Here is a 7,637-nt window from a genome sequence, read left to right as displayed (position 1 = left end):
AATCTCTTTATATGACTTTGGTTTCATTGTCCTTAACAGTCACTTTCCTTTTGGATTGGTGCCTATTCTTAGGGAAGATAAATTGCCTGGAAGATAGAGCACTAGAACTGAAATCAGTAAGACTCATTCTTCTGAGTTCAAATCTAGCCTTAGGCTTTTATTAGCTGTGTGACCCTGAGCAAGTCATTTAACCCCATTTGCCTCAGTTTTTTTCATTTATAAATGAGCTGGAAAAAAGAAATGGTAAATAACTTCAGTATTTTTGTTAAGAAAATCCCAGATAGGGTCATGATGAATTGGACACAACTGAAAAAAAATGATTCCACAACTAGTATTTCTCTCTCGACTGATGTTCCTCCAAGAAAATTTCTCATAGAAAACAAGAGGGAATAATGAAAAGGTGGTATGGTGGAATGAATATGGTACCAGTATAACAAGACTTAGTTTCAAATTCAATTTCTGCCACTGATCAGTAGTTTGCTTTCAGGTAAGTGACCTGCTGTCCCTAGTCTCATTTTATTCATCTGTAAAATAGAACTAGCAATACTTTCACTATCAACCTCCTAGAACTTTTTTTTGGGGTGAATGAATGCTTGCCAATCTTTCTTATTATATAAATATTTTATTTGTTTTTCAATTATATAGAATAGTAGTTTCTACCTATCATTTTTTGGCAAGGTTTTGAATTTTACATATTTCCCCCCAACCTCTCTTACCCCCTTCTTACCCTTCCCCCCCCCCCCACAGAAGGTAGTCTGATAATCTTTACATCGTTTCCATGCTACACATTGATCTAAATTGAATGTGTTGAGAGAAAAATCATATCCTTTAGGAAAAAATAAAATATTGGATATAGCAAAATTATGTAGTACATAAGGTAATTTTTTAAAAATTGAAGGTAATAGTCTGTGATCTTTGTTTGAACCCTATAGTTCTTTCTCTAGATACAGATGACATTCTCAGTTGCAGATACCCTAAAATTCTCCCTGATTATTGCACTGATGGAAGGAGGAAGTCCATTAAGTTTGATCATCACTCCCATGTTGCTGTAGGGGTGTACAATGTTTTTCTTGTTCTGCTCATCTTGCTCAGCATCAGTTCATGCATGTCTTTCCAGGTTTCTCTGAAATCCCATCACTCTTGATTTTTAATAGAAAACTAATACTTGCCAGTCTTAAATGAGGTTTTAAAAAGCAAGCCATTTTTGTTAGTCTAAACAAGGAAAAAACAAGTTGGGAAATGTGGTCTAGAGAGAGGTGGAAGATCACTGTCTAGATCCCCTGCAGAATAAAAGTAGAATAAATGATTTCTCTGAAGGTTACCATTATATTTGAATTTGGGACAGTGGGCAAAGACTGTCAGAAGTTATTTGTTATGTGGGCCGCGTGGAAGGTGGAGATTATTTTTTGTTAGATATTGCATAGTTGTTACTCCTTGAAACTGAACTCAGTGGTATTGTAGGGATTTGGCATGCTTCATGGAGTTCATTCAGACCCACATGATTCTCTACTCTGTTTTGGGTAAGTAATCACAAGCACTAGAAGTTCAACTTAAAATCATAATCAGTTAGATTTTACTCTTTAGGTTCAAGAAGAGAGAACAAATCATCCTTCCAACCCAGAGTCTCTCATCTTGCCTCCTTTCCCTACCCTTATGACAATAAAAATAATGAATTTGGATTTATATAGCACTTCATAAATATTTTCCCCACAGTAGCATCATAAAGAAGGTTGTGCAAACATTATTTTATCATTGAGGGAACAGGAGTTCTGATAGGTTGTTTATGATCACTGATCTATTAAATATTCATGTTGATATTTGAACCCAATTCTCTTGACTCTACATACTGTTTCTACCCTGTACTATGCCAAGCTATACCTTTGTTTCTGTAGGATCAGCCACCCAACCACTGTCTGAAGTTACATAAGTTTTCATGTATAATAATTATTCTCTTTTCTATAGAAATTTAGTATAGAGTGCTAATGCTAGAAGAGACTTAAGAACAGTGTAGTCCCAATCTTTTAGTTTACAAATAAAGAAAGGAATTGATCTGCCTGAAATTACATGGCTATTTAGCAAAAGACATTTTTTGATTTCTATTTCAGTGTTCTTTCTACTGATTATCTACCAATTAATTAATTCCAGAGTTCCTTCTACTATTCCCACTGGTACATCTCCACACCCATACCCCCCCCCTTTCTTTCTCTCTCTCTCTCTCTCTCTCTCTCTCTCTCTCTCTCTCACACACACACACACACACACACACACACACACACACACACATACATACACGCTTTGCACATTTATTTGTAATTCATTGGATTCATACAGTAATCTTGTGAAGCCAGGTTATTATTTATTATTATCCTCATTTTACAGATGAGGAAACAGAATCTGACTGCTGTGCCTGGGCCAGGGTCATTCAATTGGTAAGTAAATAATGAAACTGTCAAATATATAATGGAAAGAATATCGAATCTGGGGCTTGAGGACCTGGATTGTGCCATACTTTAGATTGGATAAGCAACTATTTATTTGAATCTCAGTTTCATCATCCATAATAAATCTTGTGCTCAAAATTTTTTTAATGCTTTGTTTTATTTTATTTCCCCCCAATTACATGTAAAAATAAGTTTTAACATTCATTTTTTAAACTTTAAGTATCTAATTCTCTCCCTTCTTCCCACCCCACTCCTCCTCCTTGAGAAAGCAAGTTATTTGAAATAGAGTAAAAGTGTGTAACCATGTAATAACATTACCATAATAGTCATGTCGTGAAAGTAAACCCAGCACCTCCCACACATAACACAATTTATTCAACCACTTCCCAACTGATGGGAATACCCTCAACTTTCCAGTTCCTTATCACCAGAAAAGAGGTTCTCTAAATATCTTTATAGATATAAGTCCTTTTCCTTTTTGTACTTCATCTCTTCTGGAATCCAGACTTGGTAGTAGCATCATTGGTCAAAGGGTGGGTATGTTTTTATAGTTTTCTGTTTTTCTAAACATCAAAAGAGATAGATTCTATAGTACTAGGTAAACTGTAAGGAACTATTGAGAGTCAGAGCTGTTATCCCATTGCTAAAATATCTCATATCACTCTCTTTTATAATGGTGCTTTGAAGAGAATGTTGACATCATTACAAAAAGCCATTATAGCCATAAGAACTCAAAGAACTCAAAAGTAACTTTCTAATAATTGTGGTAATGTGTTGAAGTCTGAATTACATGAATTAAAAACAAAGTTTCTACTATGAAAATACTTTGTAGATGACCCAATCACATTGTGGCATAGTGATTGGAGAGGTGACAGTGGAGACAGTAAGATCTGGTTTCTAGTCATAGTTCTGTTTTTTTTTTTAGGTTTTTGCAAGGCAAATTGGGTTAAGTGGCTTGCCCAAGGCCAAACAGCTAGGTAATTATTAAGTGTCTGAGGCCAGATTTGAACTCAGGTACTCCTGACTCCAGGGCTGGTACTCTATCCACTTAGCCACCTAGCTGCTCCCTAGGTCTATTTTTAAAAGTTAGTCATATAAATGTGGGCTATTGTCATAAATTTTCTCTCCTTTTCTTCCAAAGACTTTTGAAAGACTCACTGAATGGAAGGGTTCAACCAAACCAAAGTGACTGAATTTGTATTTTTGGGTTTCACTGATAACTGGATGTTGGAGATATTATTTTAGGTGATATTCTCAGCCACCTATGTGCTGATTGTTTTTGGGAACCTTCTCATAGTCTTCACCATTGTGTTTACCCCACGTCTCCATACTCCTATGTACTTCTTCCTCAGCAAATTGTCCTTCATTGACATTTGTTGTTCATCTGTCAGTCCCTAAGATATTGGAGGGCTTTCTATTGGAGAGAAAGACTGTCTCTTTTGATGCATGAATTGTCCAACTCTTCTTTCTACACCTCTTTGCCTATGCATACATTTTTCTGCTGACTGTCATGGCTTATGACTGTTATGTGGCCATCTGCACCCCTTTACACTACTCCACAGTGTGTATGCAGCTTATCTTTGCCCTTTGGCTGGAAGGCACCATTTACTCCCTTGAGCAAACCTTTCTGACTACCTACCTGCCCTACTATAGCCCCAACTTCATTGATAGTTACTTCTGTGATGTGCCATCTGTCATAAAGCTGGCATGTACAGATACGTACCTTACGGGGGCACTTATTGTATCCAACAGTGGAACTATCTCCCTTGTTAGCTTTCTAGCTCTAGTGACTTCCTATATAGTCATCCTGTTATCTCTCCGAAAGCAGTCAGCTGAAGGGCTCCAGAAGACACTCTCTGCCTGTACAGCTCACTTCATTGTTGCGATCTTCTATAGCCCACCATAGCTCTGGTGTGAGTCTGGACATGAACTTCCAAGAATCAGGTCAGATAGAAAAACATACCCAAACATGGGTTGGGAAGTGAAAATCTACAACTTTATTTTTGGAAACTGAGAGATAAGCAAAAACTTATCTCAGGAATGACCAGTTAAAGGAGACCTAGTTTCACAATTTCCTGGGTAAATTTACAATATTTGTTCTTAGAAATCTGCATACTTCTCTATCAGAAAAACCTTTTACAACCATCTCCAGAGCCACAGATTATCCCAGGTCAGGGTTTATTGGTGAGCCAGGGAATCCATACAATGAGCAATAATGCATACATATCTTTGATGGAAAAAATCACCAAGGATATATGAATATCATTGGGGCTGGCCCTCTACAGTCTTCATATTTGGACCCTACATCTTCATCTACACTTGGAAAGATGCTAGCTTGTCTGTTGACAAGGTGGTGGCTGTATTCTACACAGTCATTACCCCTTTGTTGAATCCCCTCATCTATACTTTGGGAAATGAGGAGATGAAGAGCTCCATGAAATAGCTCAGACTGTCAAGTCTTTTTCACAAAAGCATTTACATAATGAGGCTGGAGAGGTAGTGAGAAATGGGAAAAAACCCATATCTTTAATGAGATAATAAAATCCAGGAAAAGGAAATTTGGTGTTAGGAGTGGAGGGAGGCTCCATGCCTAAAAGAAGAGGAAATTTTATGTTAATTATGAATTGGGGTGGGTGGCAAGAGGGAGACTTTAGAAAAACTGAAGGTGTAGTTTTTTTTTAAAGAAAGATTTTATTTATTTTGAGTTTTACCCAGAAGGCATTCTGTTAGTGTTTACATTGGTTACATGTTATACATTGATCTCAGTTGAATGTGATGACAGAGAAATCATATCCTTAAGGAAGAAAAATAAAGTATGAGATAGTAAAATTACATAATAATATAGTGCTCCCCCCCCCCCCCCCCCCCCCCCGTTTGACGATAATAGTCTTTGGTCTTTGTTCAAAGTTCATAATTCTTTCTCTGGATACAGATGGTATTCTCCATTGCAGATAGCTCAAAATTGTCCCTGGTTGTTGCACTGCAGGTTGTTGCACTTAAGGGTTGATCATCACCCTCATGTTGCTGTTAGGGTGTACAATGTTTTCCTGGTTCTGCTCATCTCACTCAGCATCAGATCATGCAAATCTTTCCAGGCTTCCCTGAATTCCTATCCCTCCTGGTTTCTAATAGAACAATAGTGTTCCAAGATATACATATACCACAGTTTGTTAAGCCATTCTGCAATTCACTTAATTTCTGATTTTTTGCCACCACAAACAGGGCTGCTATAAATATTTTTGTACAAGTGATGTTTTTACCCTTTTAAAAAAATCATCTCTTCAGGGTATACCACCAAAAGTGGCATTGCTGGATCAAAGGGTATGCATATTTTTGTTGCTCTTTGGGCATAATCCCAAATCCCAAATTGTTTTCCAGAAAGGTTGGATGAGTTCACAGCTCTACCAACAATGTATTAGTGCCCCAGATTTCCCACATCCCTTCTAACATTGATCATTGTTCTTTCTGGCCATATTGGCCAGTCTGAGAGGTATGAGGTGGTATCTCAGAGATACTTTAATTTGCATTTTTCTAATAAGTATTAATTTGGAGCAATTTTTCATATGGCTATGAATTGTTTTGATTTCCTCATCTGTAAATTGCCTTTGCATATCCTTTGACCATTTGTCAACTGGGTAGTGGATTGTTTGTTTGAAAATTTGACTCTGTTCTTTGTATATTTTAAAAATGAGTCCTTTGTCAGAAATACTAGTTGCAAAAATTTTTGCCCAAATTACTACTTTTCTTTTGATCTTGGTTACAGTGGTTTTGTCTGTGCAAAAGCTTTTTAATTTAATGTAGTCAAAATTATCTAGTTTGTTTTGAATCATGTTCTCTCTCTCTTCCTTGGTCATAAACTGTTTCCCTTTCCATAAATCTGACAAGTAAACTACTCCTTGATCTTCTAGTTTGCTTATAATATTGTTTTTTATGTCTAAATACTGTATCCATTTAGATCTTATCTTGGTATAGGGTGTGAGGGGTTGGTCTAATCTAAGTTTGCTCCATACTAACTTCCAATTTTCCCAACAGTTTTTATCAAAGAGAGAGTTTTTATCCTAATAGCTGGACTCTTTAGGTTTATCAACCAGCAGATTACTATAATCATTTCCTGCTATTTTACCTAGTCTATTCCACTGATCCATGATTCTATTTCTTAGCCAATACCAGACTGTTTTGAGGATGGATACTTCATAATATAATTTTAGATCTGTTAAGGCTAAGCCACCTTCTTTTGCACTTTTTTTTCCTTTGAATCCCTGGAAATTCTTGACTTTTTATTTCTCCTTATGAATTTATTTACAACTTTTTCTTACTCATTAAAGTAATTTTTTGGAACTTTGATTGGTAGGGCACTAAACAAGTAGTTTAATTTTGGTAGAATTGTCATTTTTATTAAATTAGCTCAACCTATCCATGAACAGTTGATGTTTGCCCAGATTTTTAAATTTGACTTTATTTGCATGACAAGAGTTTTGTAATTGTCTTCAAAAGTTTTTGAGTCTGCCTTGGCAGGTATTTTATTTTGTCTGAGGTTACTTTGAATGGTATTTCTCTTTCTAGCTCTTTCTGCTATATCTTGCTAGTCATATATAGAAATGTTGAGGATTTATGAGGGTTTATTTTATATCCTGCTACTTTGCTAAAGTTGCTAATTATTTCTAGTAGTTTTTTAGATGACTTTTAGGAATTCTCTAGGTATACCATCATGTCATCTGCAAAGAGTGAGAGTTTTGTCTCCTCCTTCCCTATTCCAATTCCTTCAATTTATTTTTCTTCTCTTATTGCTGAGGCTAACATTTCTAATATGATATTGAATAGTAGAGGTGATAATGGGCATCCCATCCTTGTGAAGGTGTAGTTTGATGGGAAAAAACCCTAAAACTAGAAGTGAAACAATTTGGTTCAAATCTCATCTCACCTCTGTTGCTAACTACTTGTGTGAACCTGGGCTTATCTTTTAATTTTTCTGAATCTCAGTTTCCTCAGCTGTAAAATATGGAGGTTGGATTAATTGACTGCTAAAGTTCTTTCTTGGGCAGATAGGTGGTATAGAGGATAGAGTTCTGGGTTTGGAATTAGGAAGACTCATCTTTGTCAGTTTCAATTTGGTTTCAGATACTACTTGTGTGACCCTGGGTAAGTTCCTCATCTATAAAATAAGTTGGAGAAGGAAATAGGAAAACACTCTAATAT

At 36.2% G+C, this 7,637-nt stretch overlaps 1 pseudogene; it reads left to right on the top strand.

The window, feature by feature from the left end:
• Window positions 1–3,602: 3,602 nt before the first annotated feature.
• On the top strand, window positions 3,603–4,924 carry LOC141520135 (olfactory receptor 4E2-like; annotated as a pseudogene).
• The last annotated feature ends 2,713 nt before the right edge of the window (window positions 4,925–7,637 follow it).

This window comes from Macrotis lagotis, chromosome 4 (assembly GCF_037893015.1).
Source record: "Macrotis lagotis isolate mMagLag1 chromosome 4, bilby.v1.9.chrom.fasta, whole genome shotgun sequence".
NCBI lineage: Eukaryota > Metazoa > Chordata > Mammalia > Peramelemorphia > Peramelidae > Macrotis > Macrotis lagotis.
This window is presented reverse-complemented; position numbering and strand designations above follow the sequence as displayed.